This window comes from Hibiscus syriacus, unplaced genomic scaffold (assembly GCF_006381635.1).
Source record: "Hibiscus syriacus cultivar Baekdansim isolate YM2019G1 unplaced genomic scaffold, ASM638163v2 tig00112159_pilon, whole genome shotgun sequence".
NCBI lineage: Eukaryota > Viridiplantae > Streptophyta > Magnoliopsida > Malvales > Malvaceae > Hibiscus > Hibiscus syriacus.
In genome coordinates this window covers 2,629,950-2,645,023 of record NW_024063263.1, presented here as the reverse complement: position 1 = coordinate 2,645,023, position 15,074 = coordinate 2,629,950, and the positions used below count along the sequence as shown (strand labels likewise).

The following is a 15,074-nucleotide window of genomic DNA, read 5'->3' as shown; positions in this document are numbered from 1 at the left end:
TATTGTTTTTGGTAAAATATTGAATGATCATTGGACTTTTAAAATAATTGATTATTTAAATATTTGTTTACAATGAATCACCCAAAGTGTTATCAGGAATGGGACTGAGCAATCGTAATTGAAATTTTAAAAGTATAATATATTTTAAATCTTTTATATGTATTTTTTTTATTGAAATCTATTTTCGTCTCTCTGAAATTTAAATTCGACTCCTGAGATTTTAAAAGTTTAAATTCGTCCCCTAACTTAGAATTCTATTTCCGTCCATTGAACCTCCTATCAAATCAGTTGGTCGTACTATTGGTACCACTTCTTTGTGTCTCTTTTAAGGTAACTTTGGAAATGCAGAAATGCGTTTGTCTTTACTCAGGGATGTTCGTCTGTAAATGCTGCTTTGTCTATTGATGTTGTTTGAGTAAAACACTTCCTTGATAGCACAACTCTAAAACTGGAATCAGTTCGATACAGTGCACAGATTATTCAATGGATGAAACCAACGTTGAGATGAGTTTGTTTACATTTAGATGAAGCCGTTTCAGATGACCAGAGAGAGAGCTCTGCAGGAAGAGTTATCCGACAATGTAATGTGGCATGGATCTTTGACTACAAGGTTATTATTCTGCCCTTCAAGCCGTGCTCTGGGACATAGTTGTCGGTCTGAGACTTGCATGGGATAATGGCTTTAGACATGTTCCTCTCCAATCTGATTGTCTCGAGGTGGTTCGACTCGTCTACAAATATCAGTTTGGCACCTGCTCCTTGATCCGGTTCATTAGCAGGTCAAGCAACCGTCAATGGACAACACGAATTGAATGGGTTCCGTACGAAGCCAATAAGGTTGTGAATGTCCTCGCTCGACTCTGACCTACAAATATCTCTTCCTCGACTGTTGTGGAACAGATTCTCAAGGTCCTCCTTACATAAAGACTTGATGTAATTTGTTCCTCTTTTAATTAAAAAAAAGGTTAAAACTCATGTATTACGCTGAAATATAAAATTGATCTTTATATCTTAGTTTTATGAGGTTTTGAATTTTTATATTATTTTTGGGATAAAGTATTTAAAGGATCTCCTTATTTTAGGGTACTTCTTTATTAAGTCTTTGATTATTAAAAGTTATAAAATAATCGTGAACTACATAATGTTATTTTATTAAATCCCTCAACTATTAAAAAATTATAAAATGGACATTTGATTATTCATTATGTTTTAGACTCGTTATTTTTGCTTAAATTTAACGATTTTCTAAGCTAAACATTAACCTGATGACTGAGATATGATAGTCGTTTGAGACTTTACGATCACACTTTATCATATTATAACCATTAGGTTAATGTTTAGTTCAAAATACAATAAACTTTTTAACGAAAAAAATAAGTCTGAAACATAATGAATAGTCTATTAACTATTTTATAACTTATAATTGTCTAGGGACTCAACAAAACAACACTTTATAGCTGAAAGACCATTTTATAACTTTTAATAGTCTAGAAATTTAATAAAACAGAACCATATAATCAAAGGCCATTAGTGTACTTTACACTTTTTTATCTGAAAATTTGATCTTTAACTTTAAACCATGTTTCTATATTGTCAACTTTATTATTGGAAGTTATTTATCCTACTTTCATAGTCTTTGCAGCTCCTTGTTTAGACAAGCAACCATCGCTTGATGCAGTCAATAGAGGAGTGGAAGGACAAACAAAATGATAACAATTGCTTCAATGAAACACAATCTCACATCTGGAGATGAGGAAGACGTGCTTCATTATATAGGGCAGTTAAAGGGTTTAGGGTTTTATAATTTAATCATATCATCGGTTTAGAATTCTAAAATATAAAAAATATAAGACTAAAATTAACTAAATTAAAATATAGACTAAATCCATGAATTGTGTATAGTATAAGGACCAATAACAGATTTTAACCAAAAACTGGCCTCAGATTTCAATATAAATTCTAGGGAAGAGAAACCTAAAAGCTGAAAAGAAATAGAACAAAGCTACAATATGACTGTAAATACTTTATGCCAAGAAGCAAATAACACTCTTTACTGATATGTTTTTCCCTACAATCTCACTCCAAATCTAAGACCCAACGAATTTTCCTTAAATACATTATCAGATCAAATAAGTAAAAATCGAAAGTGTACGCTATTCGGTCCTTGGTTACCTTTTTTAGTATCCATTGGAAGGTCGAACTACCGCATAGCCATTGATGCCGCATGCCTCGTTAGAATACTCTTGGCTGTAGTATGGATAACTATCACCGTATGCATTCCTCACACCGAGTAAAGATAGATTGGAAGAAGACTTTGGCCACTGGGTTGGGACCAAACCATCCATTTGTCCATTGGGGTAAGGTATGGGGCTAGCATGCGGAATAAATTCCCTAGATGTATCGAAATGGTTGCCCGAGGAACTTCTGTAACCTTGTTGGAACCCATCACGGAAACTCCGTGCTCGGTCAAACCTGCATTCACCACCCGAGGATCCCATCTCACCCGACATGCGCAAATTGGATGGAAAAGAAAGCTGCCGATTTAATAAATGTGATCCATTACCAAAAGAATGGAACCCTGATCCCGCCCTAACTGATTTCCCAACATTGTGCTTCTCATCAAGCAAGTCGTTGATAATATCAAGATGTGGAAACTCATCTCCCAATACGCCTTGAAAATGATGTCCGGATGTAGATGCTGGAAGCTCAGCAAAGAAGTCTTCCCGGGTTCCATTACACTCAGACTTGTACAAGTCACGATTTTGGATCTCACTCAGCAATGAAGGATTAGTTCTACTGCCATCCCTTCGAGAACTCTCCAACCATTGGGGTGCATTTGGCAAAGTATCCCTAGTTGCCATGCCAAACGGAAAGCAAGGCTGGGCAGATTTTGGCTCCATTTGGTCATAGCTCTGGGGTATATAAATCGGTGCAGATACCAAAGCAGATGGTTGTGAGTATGCCTGTAGTGGGTTGACTCCTGATATAGGAGAGTTGGGATGAGTGAAACCAGCTGAACTAGAAGCAATATGGTTACCCATTATGGCATTTCTGTAAGATTGAGGCACATAACCAGTAGCAGGTGATGGGTCAGGACCTAAACGGCCAGCTGCACTAACTGAACGAGCAAGAAAAGGGGTTGGTTGAACCATAGAAACAACAAGACCTGTTGACCTAGGACCAGGAATTAGAGGAGCACTCGATGGCCTTGACACCACAGCCACTTGTGGGGTCATAGGTTTCTCAGTTGGTCCGGAAGCTTCAGCTCTCTGAATCTCTGATTTCGATATACCAGCCATTTGGAATGATGTACTTGATGCGGGTTGATCACGCTGCTGCAAGCTGTTCAACGTTGCTCTGCTAACTTGCACAGGATCCGAACTGGCAGCACTCTCTGACCTAAACTGAGCAGTTGGTTGCAGCTTTCTCAGAAGGCCTCTTGGAGAGGATGGTATAGTAGCTGTCTTCTCTTTTGGTCTTTCTAAATCAACTTCTTCCTATTACATTGAAAAGATAACTGACAATTATATACAACTGTAACAGCAACCCAAAGAAAAATTAAGAACTAAGAGATCAATTAGAAATATATCAATATATTACCTTTTTAACCAACTCCTGCTCAGCCCACTTCGTCTGATCTGTCAAGGAGGAAACAGAAACCTCATACTCGGATTCAGCAGCCTTGCTACTTTCAGGAACATGATTACAGTCCCTTGCATCTGGTGTAGGACAAGAAGTCTGACTATTAGTTTCTGCAGTCCAACTACTGCCATCATTTGATATTTGGCTTTGCTCGTCCTTTCCTCTACAAATTTGAAAGGCCGGATTAGATTAATACATTTTCTTCGCATACAGACATGGAAAGTCCTAAGAAACACGTTACCTGCTTTGTGATTTTTTGTTTTGGTTGCTTGAAAATGAGTTCCATTTATAATGCCCATTCATTATCACTGATGGTACTGAGTCTGTTGAACACGTTGATGAACTATCATCAATTAAATATGCTCCTTTTATCGGTTACTCCATTCTGTACACATGATAGTCTGGTTGTGCCACTACTACTGGCATCTGTGGGAGGATGAACTTCCGATGTATCAGTATCCCAGTTAACAGGATTAGCATCTCTGTCTTCTGAATCGGGCTGAAGAACTTCAGCGGCACAATCAACCAAGTCAGAAACATCAGAAACATCACATGGTAAATCGGACTTTTCAGGCACTGGCTGCACCTCCACCATTATAGAGGCTTCCTTATCATCATCTGAGTGGTTTTCTGGGTGCTTCTCCTCTGTTGCCACATTAGCCTTTTCCCTCCCTTTATCTTTGCCTTTACGATTATTCCGTTTTTGCTTGGCCTAACATAAGCAGGAGAAAATGTGTTGCATTCAGAAGAAAAGGTGTGTTATCTACGCTACGTTCTTTCAAAATGGAGGTAAAACAAATACACCTCAAACTGCTTCCAAAACTAAATTAGGGATCTTTATGACAATCACCAGAAAACAAAATTGGGAAAATGTAAACCTTATTTCACTTCATTTCTTGCACTAAGGTGGTCCAAGGAGAGCATAAATTCTAATATTTACAAACGAGCCCACCGTGCCAAAGAAAAAAAAAGATATATACCTGTTTTTTCTTTGCTTTTTTCTCCTTTTCAGATGCACCTCGTTTGGTCTTCTGCTCAGCCAGCCATTCAGCTTCTTCACGAATAAGTTCTTCTTGCCTCTGAAAAGCAACAGCTTCCTGGTAGGCAACTTCTATCTTGTTGCTGAATGTAAGGGAAGAATTAGTGCATAAATATGGGTATGAACAAGTAAATATCATTCTTAATATCCTACAGAGATTGCAGCATTGAAGTTTGGGTTTGGGATACTACTGAAATTAGGAACCTCTCTCTCTAGTATGCTGACCAAAACAATATATTTAAAATAATCCAAAGCCATGATGAACTGCATTACCAGCTGAACGTGTCCACAAAATCTACCCGAAATTAAGACAATAGAGAACTTAAGTTTACTAAGACATTGACCTTTCAGACAGAAGGAGAAGACAATGCATGCTTGTGCAATCACGACTCCAGATAAGTGGATATAGACATGTCTACTGTAAAAAATGCACAATCCCAAGTCCGTTTTTTGGTTCAGAAGAGGTAAATTGATTTATTAAAGGAACTGCAAGCCAAACTATACTGTGAAGGGAGAGCAAATGCATTTTAGTCAGCAAAAGGAAAGCTCTAAAGACAAATTCTGTGACTGCTCAAAACTAAAACAATGTCTTTGCCATCACAAATGTTATAAAAAAAATCAGTTAAAATTTGCATTTTTAAAATCAGAAGAAAATGTTTAGGAAACTACAGGAGTCAACGAAGCATTTAAGTTATATAGCAGCTCTTGTCGAATATTTACCCTCATTAGTGAAGTGTCAGTCTATTACTTGATTGGCCAAACAAGGAAATAAACCGTTCATGAATCATCTGTTTATACATGCACATAAATAAGCGGCCAATCTTAGTTATAATTAGGACACATAATGGGTTTCCACAAGGAATAGAAAATGTATGGAACCTGAATATATATGAGCAAGAACAAATATTTCCACTGTCCTGCGACCCAGTTCTGTAAGATGCCTTTCATCACGCTCAATTGAATCTTTGTTGAAATCCTCTCCAGAATTCCCATCCTACAATAAATGAAAAGGTTTGCTGAGCAAGCAAAAAGACAACACGATTTTCTTATATAAAAACAAATACAAATTCACGTCAAGAGTCAAATTTCTGTTATTTGTTGCTGTAAAATACAATAACAATATGGCAGGCCAGGGGCTTGAGCAATCTTTCTAAGAAAATCATATCGGAACAGAGCAGTAGCTTCCAGAGAGTAGAAAGTATCCATTTTTATAGACCGAAATCATGCATTTGGAAACTTTGTTAAAAATTCCACTAAATATGTTTTCAATAGTTAAGAAATTTCAAAAGTGGAACATTCACAAACTACTCTATTAGCTTAAACCAAATGTCCTTACTCGTCATAACCTACCATCAATATTTAGAAACATACCTTTGTTCGGTTCTGAGGACCTTTCTCATCTTTCGGAGGTAATGGTTCCAAAGCTGCCCTTTCTAATAGTAGCAGCACATCATCCACTAATACAAACATATCTTTTTCCACACGAACAATTGGAGCTGGCATTTCTTCAGCATCCAATAATTTTGACTTCACTTTCTTGCTCTTACTCTGTCTTTCAAGGGCCTTCAACCCACTATAGAGTGAATCCATTACCAAAGTAGATGCCACATCCTTCTCTATAAAAAAGTGCTTCACAACTACTTTCAAAATAATATCTTTTTTCTCCCTGGACATTCGACCCCTGGAATTTTGGTCAATCCCCAACCAGAAAGCACTAAAGCTGCAACAGTTTCAAAAGGCAGCAAAAGGATAAATGCAATGACCCAACGAGAAACAAAATCATCAAATAAATGTCATCCAAATTCCGAAACATTCATAAGAAAAGAAAATATTGATATTAACTAAATAAAAAATAATTGGGGCCAACTTTAAATCATATGGTCAAGGCAAGGAATATGACGCTACAACAAAGAGGAAAAATGTAGGTAGAAAATCAGGTATAATAATAGGTACCGCAGAAACCAATTCCTGGGAAAACTTTCAAACATGACATATCATTCAAGTAAAATGCTGTACACACTAACTGATATTAATTGATCTACGTGAATAATAAGTCATTAAATGTATTGATTATAATATCATTTACCTTGACCACTTAGCTTTGTCCTCTATCAACTTCCCTAGATTTTTTCGTCTGTCATCCAAGAAACGGCGACAAATTTGCTCTACATTTGTCAAATATACCCTAACAAGTTCTCTCCTATACTGACGATCAAGGCAACGAAAAGGTCGGTCTTCTTTCTCCCTACAGATTCAAAACGAAATATTCAATTTGCTTATCAAGATGGAAAATATTAAAAATAAATAAATAAAACAGACTACACAAATTAAAACCACAAATCAACTTGGCTGTAACATACCAAGGCCATAATTTCAGAATGAGGAAACAACTCCATGCAAGGAACCTTGTTATACTATACTGACCGATTACTAATCCAGCTTCTTCGTCAAAGATATAATACAATGGCAGAGTAAAACAATTATCAACCAAAAGTTTCACCCGAGTCTTATATTTTCTGAAAACTGGGATTGCAAAAAAGTCGTATTGATAAGCATGATGAACGGGAATTCAAACTCTATATTTAATCTACTACTCATAAACAGCATGAAGAAATGAAGATCAGCATGAAGGAACACTTGCCTAAGCATGGAATGAAACACTGCATGCAGAGGCTTGTTTATAAAAATTTACTGAATACCTGATAACTTGAACCTGAGCTTTTATTATTAGTGTGTCAGATTCAATAAATCCATCATAAACTTTTGAGAGCTCCATAAACTTTTTCCACCCCCAGTCATGCTCTTTCTTCCAGAAGCGATGTAAAGTATCTGCAATCCACAGCAAGTTATTTAGAGTTCATGATCTTAGTTGGCCCTACTTAAACTATATATGGACCAGCCAACCTGAATATTTTGATTTCTTAGGATCTTTATTTACAACAGCTATTGTAAACTGTGCAAAATGACTCCAACCTGTCTCAGAATAAAGCAATGGACCACATAAGTTCAACAACATTTCGCAGGAGATGATAATAAATCCGATATCAAGATTCACTGATGCCTGAAAATACCAAACCTGGAAGAAGCTTGTCATGATTAGCAACACAGAGGAACAATGAGAGATGATTGCAGACATCGCAACCTTGTGGATAAATTAAAATGTACCTATCAAGTATCAACAATGGGAAGCAGCTGAAGTCAAAACTAAGGAATTTTCCCTGATACAAAGCCATATGTTTCTTTTCAACCAACAATATAAACTATAAAGTTTAGAATGTTAATCTTTCCGTGTACAAGCAAATTTACTCCACCTACAACTCCAAAATGATGTGAAAGAACAGGAATTCCATAATAAAAAATTGTGAACTATGAATTTGACAAAGCAAAGTAAAAACATAACAGCCAATGATATATAAACCCATACCACTTGTAGCCACCAACTTCAAACGCATTACTGCGAAGTTCTCTTTTGTTTATCTGCAAAAATTTCTCAATCTTCCACGTATACTTTCCATATAATTCAGAGGGATTTGGCCCTACAAATAAGCGAATTCAGCTTAATAAGTTTTAATCATAAAAATAGGAAGAACAGCAATAACTTATTCCAAACTATTAATACATAACATATATGGAAATATAAAAAAAATGTGGTTGAGGTGTCTTCTTAACAATTATTCCCTAGCCAGCTTAATTTGTGCACCCATTAAAAGAAATAAACTCTTTAATAAGTTTCAATTATATATAAAAAAGAACAAAAGCATATTCCAAACATTTCAGACTTTAAAATGGAATGTAAAAAAGTACTGGTGGAGAAAACTTATTGATAAGTATACCTTAGCCAGATTAATTTCCACTTTTAGTGCACTCAAATAGTTCAGAACAAAAACCATCTTTGGCAAGTTAGCCTATTCACTGCTTGTGTTGTTTAATCCACCATTCAACAATGAGTTGGAGCTTGAAAAATATTAATTTATAGGAAAACAACAATAAACCAGTTAAAACCATCTGTGCTAATACTAATCTCTACAAAACTGTGGCTGCATTTAACAAGTTTCACTAACCTAATTCATCAATTGTAAGTAGTTTCTAGACATCTTTGGACCCTCAGCTGCATTCCAAAATACAGAGAGCAACAACACAATAGACTACATAAAACTGACAAGCTGATTTTCTTATCATGCCACATGTTTTTTATCACTTGTTTTAGACATTACAATGGAACATTTCATCATAAAGCTAGAATTGGCATTGTAATCATTGAAGATAAACAGGAAGTATAGAAACACATATTTAAAAGAACAAAGAGCATTCAACCGAACATAAATGAAATCCAAAAGCATACCATCATCGCCATCGTCAGAGTCCCAGTAAAGCGGCGAGGTTGAAGGTGTTTCATTTTCTACCTGCTCAGAAGACCGCCATTCTGCCAACGCTTCCTCTGATAGGTAATGCTGCCTGCTTGAAATCCCCTCAGAATACCTTCCCACTCCACAGCCCTCATTTGCAATCCCAGCCATTTCGAACCTAAAGCTCCTCACTTGTCTTCAGCTCCACCTGGCTACCCAATTAAAGACCCAGATAAGAAACCACTCAAAATTACTTGATTCATAAACCTCCCTTTGAAATGCAAAATAATTAAAAACATCATTTCCATATAGGCATATACCCTATACCCATTTTTTCACCAAAATATCCAATACCCAATACTGTGAGTCCGTGACTGCAATTGCATAAAAATTTCCCACCGTCTTTCATTAAATTTATCAAAATTACTCCCTAAAGCCAACTGATACGGCTAAGACTTTTATGTTATTGATATCAAAGTTCTACAAAAATTCAAATAATTAGCACAAATTCATAGAAAGCTTTCGAAGATGATCATTAACTCAATTAGACGAATTCAACCACTACAATCACTGAAAACGGATTAAATAAAACCCACCACTGACATACCAAAAAACGAAATAAAACGCTCACTAGAAATCACAGATAAAACCGATACTCTAGCTTCACAATGAACCCAATAGAATCTTATTATACAACCCATAATACCCATATATATATATATAACCCAATAACATGAATCGCAAGCCCAGTTAAGCCGCGATAGATAATAACGATCACTAGATTGGAAATCCAGATTATAATCAAACCCTAAAAAATTCTTTAAAAAAAATAAAAAAAAGGCGTAACTAATTAAAGAAAAATCAATAAGACTCCGACTACATAGCATAGATCGAATGGTGAAAACGGACCTGAGTCAACAGAGGTTTTTTCTTTCCTTTCTTTGCTGGTTTTGAATGGGGGCTTTGGCAGCTCTCTTGAGATTCTAGGAGAAAATGATAGACAAAGTATAAAAAAAGGAAGCAGCAAAAGAGAAGAAGCAAACCAAACAAAATTATAGTTTTATATATTAGGGTAATTATGGGTAGTAAACTAATAGTTTTGATTTTTAGCATCTAAACTTTAAATATTTAATTTTAATATTTCACGTTACTTTTGTTTTTGTTTCATTTTAACATTACATTCAAAATTTAACGTTAAGATTTGAACAGATTGAAAGTTTATGTACTAAAATGAATCAAAACTGATAATTTAGGTATCAAACGCGTTAAGTTTTTAACTGTAGGTACTAAAATTAAATGAAAACTAAATATTAGATATAATTTTAAAAAAATTAAAAAAATTTATATACTAAAATAAACTAAAACTGATAATTTAAATACTAAATACGTAATTTACCTCATCTATTTTAGTGACTTTTAAATACTGTAAATTCAGCTTTCTTGAATTACTGTTTATATTACTTTTATAGTTTCCTTTCACTTTTCTTATTTTTATAATACTTTCCTTATTTACTTTTATAGTATATTCTTTATTTTTAAATATTTTCGGTTATAATATTAGTTTACTATTATTGATATATATTTGTATTAATGGTGTTTATCCTTCGTTGTTAATAATAATATGATTAGTTTATATCTATCATTTATTCAAATCGTTTAATTAAATTTTTAATTTTTATCTTTTTATTTTTATATATTCATCAATGTTTGATCTATTAACTAATTAATGTATATGTTCATTATGAGAACGACTCTCCCAATTCAATCTCTTCATTCACGACGTTAGAGCTCGAATTTATTATATTAAATTTAGGTTTTATCCCATTATAAAAATGAGTTGTTATAGTATTTTTTTAATTTGAATTGATTAATTTATATATTTAAATAATTTTAAGAGAATATCAAATCTATATAATTAATTTATTTATATTTTATGACCTCTTCTAATATGTACTCTTTAATTGGAAGTGTGAAAACTTGCCATAATACATATTATTTATGAAAACAAAATTCAAAAAATATATATTTATTTATTCAAAAGATAAATACTTTGAAAACATAACAACTCAGTGAATATATACACATTCTACAAATAAAATATATTCAAAAAAATTAACTAATTAACAATAAATATATATACACCCTATAAACATAATTATTCAAATTTAAAATATTTTAAAAAAATCCCTTTATCAAAATAACCTGTAAAACCATACTCAGAAAAGGATCTCATCATTAGGGAAATGGGGTAAATTTTATATTTAGTACATAAACTATTAGTTTTGATCCATTTTAGTATTTAAACTTTCAAATTTTCCAAAGACATACCTAAAATTTAGTTTTTGTTTCATTTTAGTACCCTCATTCGAAATTTAATGTTAAATTTTGATTTTTTTTAATGTTTAGGTAACTAAAACGGACCAAAACTTATAGTTTAGGTACTAAATGTGTTAAGTTTTAATGATGAGATACAAAAATGAAACAAAAACTAAACGTTAAGTATGGTTTTTAAAAAATTGAAAGTTTAGTATTAAATGAACCAAAATTGATAGTTTAGGTACTAAATGTGCAGTTTACCTAAGAAAAAACTACCCCTTTAAAACAAAATTTAAGGCATCATAGACATGGAAAAAATCAAATAATAATGGCATTATAAAGATCAGTGCTTTTTTCAGCATCAATGGTTAAAAGCTTCAAAAATATAAGCAAGGAATTAACATTTGTAGACAATCAAAATACTCAAAACAATCCCTTCAAAATCACAAATTTGAATTTGACCACAGTATTTTCATTATAATAAACAGTCCACAAATAAAAGGGAAACAAAGAACATGAAGGCATTGGAACAAAAAAAAAAAGTTTAAAATCTTACCTTAAACCCTAACTTATTGGGGTAAAAATTCGATCGAATCGAGTTGAGTCAAAAAATTTCGAGTTATTCACGTTGATGAGTCAAATTTTATGACTTGAACTTAAAAAAAATTTCGAATTGCTTTGAGTTTGAGAAATTTGAGTCAAGTTATTCGAGTCGAGTTATTCGAGTTTTTATACAAATTTTGTTATAATTATATATAATATTGTACAAAGGATGAGTTTTAATTTTTTGACTTTCTCTAACCATATAAGAAATATATTTCTTCACATTCTTTTAACATTATAATGTTATTTAATATATCAAATACAATCTAAAATTATAAAATATATTTACAATATTATATTTAAAGGAGATATTTTGAGGTTAAAATATTGATAAGAGTATAAATGAGTCAAAGAATTGATGAGAAGAAAGAATTTGCAAATAATTGCAATCAAAAGATTAAATTGAGTAAAATGTAAAGTTAAAGGACAAAATAAAAAGAGAGAGTACATTTTTAGTAAAAAATAGGAATTGAAGTTACATAAGTATTCTATAGTGGTATACAAGCACGTGGTTCAAATTTGATAAAAAAAATTAGCTGACCCTTATTCCCAGATGTAATAGGGTAAGGGGGACGTAGGATAGTATGTTGCCCCCAACGCCAGGTTGAGAGCAGCTTCCGTGAGAGACCTCCGAATTATGAATTGCCCTTCGTGGGACTCGATCCCACGACCACAAGGTTAAGAGCCTTGTACTCTACCAACTGAGCTGGACAGGCAATTCTCAAATTTGATAAAAATCGGGCTTAAAATGAAAAAATGGATTGAAGAAATAACGAAATCATGAAAAGTTGAGCGACTAAATTGAAAAATAGAAAACTTGTTATCAAAAGAGGAATTGAAAGTACATATGAATTCTATGATGGTTTAGAACCATGTGGTTCAAGTTCGATAAAAATGGACTTAAAATGAAGGAAATTATGGACTAAATAATAAAGCTATCAAAATTCTCAATCAATTTTTTTTTGTTTTTCGAGTAATTAGATTTTTTTTAAAATTCCAACTCGACTCAAACTCGAAAACCAAATCGATAATTTGAGTTTACTCGAATTACTTGAATTTTTTTTAAAAAATTCAAGTCAAATCAAGTTTTGCTCATCTTTATTGACCACTTCTCTCCAATATCTACAACTGTCACAAAAATTCATATTTTATTGATCATTTATGTGATTTACCTTACAATATGTACTTTTAAAATTAATTACTAGTGTCTAATTTATTAATCGACTAATCTAAATTGAATTTTGAATTTTGTAGAGATCCAATATTAAGATAACCTTCTAATCTAATTTGTTTGTATTTGTGGACACCAATTTTCATCCATATATAATATCATATATATATCACATATATATATTACTTAAATAATATATTTTTTCTTTATTTTACAGATTCCAGGACCCGAACCAGTCAACAACCGTTTCAGCCCTCCACCAGCACCGCTTCTCACGCATCCAACAACCCATGCACCGGATTTCTCGGCACCAATATTACCAACAAACTACCCACCTAATAACCTACCACTATCACCACTACCTTACCACTCTCTGCCACTTCGCGAACTCCTCCACCTCCACACATTTATATACCACTTTTCTATACAAGAAAATGGTGGTGGATTTCTGGGGACAGCCCCACTCTTTCCATTTCCCCAAAGTCTAATCTGGTGGGGGAATTAATTATTTCCCTCTGCAAACTGGAAAAGACGCTTATCTTTAAAAGAACCACTGGCGCCGACAACGAATCCAACACCTTTCTTTTTCAACTTTGTCAAAGTAGCTTTACCTCAAAACCCATCCTAAAATTTGGCTCTCACCGCTCTCATATCTTCTTCTTCATCACTGACCAAGAACACGCACGATTTCATGGGCAGTGGCAACTTGTTACCCTCGACAGGGCTTTACTCAAACATGCAAGAATAATCGTGCTCGATGAGGCAAAAGCATCGGTTGATACTGCCACCAATAATCTCACACAGAAGATCATCAGAACAGAGTTCATGAATTGCACTGTTTGCACTATTGCACATCGTATTCCACCGTAATCGACAATGATCTTGTTTTGGTGTTGAGTGATGGTCGAGTTGCAGAGTTTGATACTCCGGCACGTCTCTTGGAGGATAAGTCATCAATGTTCCTAAAGTTAGTAACCGAGTATTCCTCTAGATCAAGTGGTACACCAGATTTTTGAAATAGATTGCAAGTCCAAAATTCTTCTTCCACTCGGGCATAAGGAGATGAGGGACTGTCCAAGAATGAACTTGTGTCACTGCTTCTTTCTCGCAGCACTCAGCTAACACAACGACAAAGGGAAATGGAAAATGAGAAGACCAAGCCATTTAACCAAAAATCCAAGGAGCATTTGGGGCCACCATGCTGGCAAATGACGTGGAGGAGGGTGTCTGGGACTGTTAGCACAAAATTAAAGATGCTAGGACCTTGGCTTGGGGCTACTGCTCGCGTGGAAGGGAGCTTCTGGGGCTTGTTGGTAGCAGCTGCTGGCGTGGACGAGCGTTGGGGATCACTCGGCGTGTGACTCGACTGTTAGGGGGTGGCTTGGGTGCTGATGTGCCTTCATCGTGGATGGGGGACTACGGGTGGCTGCTGAAGAGCCGTGGGAGTGCGAATGAAACCTTAAAAGGGTTTGTAGGTTTGTGATAGTAATAGGGTTTATTTTCTCTTTTAGTATATGTATTGTTTGATATTTTCTTATTTTTTTTCTTAATATATTTATTGTTATTTTCTCAATTTATCTATTTATTTATTTTTCTCTCTTCGATTTATTTAGTATTTATTTTTCAATCTAACATTTTTGACCTTTTTAGGGGTAATTCCAACCGATCAAAGGTAAGTAATTCGAATCGAATTTTTAAATTTCAATTTAAATTCTTAATTTTTGCAATTAAAGAAAACCGACAAATTAATTGGTACCGAAAGGGCGGTTCAAGGGTGCTAATCCTTCCTTAACCATAACCGACTCCCGAACCCGACACATTTCTGGTAAAACGCAGATCAGGTAAGATGGTGTCCGATCAACCTAAATAATTTTTTTTTAAATGATCGGTGGCGACTCCAAATCATTTTTTCTAAGTCGAAACCCAATTCCGGGACCACCCGAAAGACGGTTCCGAC

The 15,074-nt window shown here is 34.2% G+C and overlaps 2 pseudogenes; one reads left to right on the top strand and one right to left on the bottom strand.

Annotated features, from left to right (window-relative positions):
• Positions 1 to 1,958: 1,958 nt before the first annotated feature.
• LOC120175156 lies at positions 1,959 to 10,045 on the bottom strand (annotated as a pseudogene).
• Positions 10,046 to 11,270: 1,225 nt separating this feature from the next.
• On the top strand, positions 11,271 to 14,157 carry LOC120175220 (annotated as a pseudogene).
• The last annotated feature ends 917 nt before the right edge of the window (positions 14,158 to 15,074 follow it).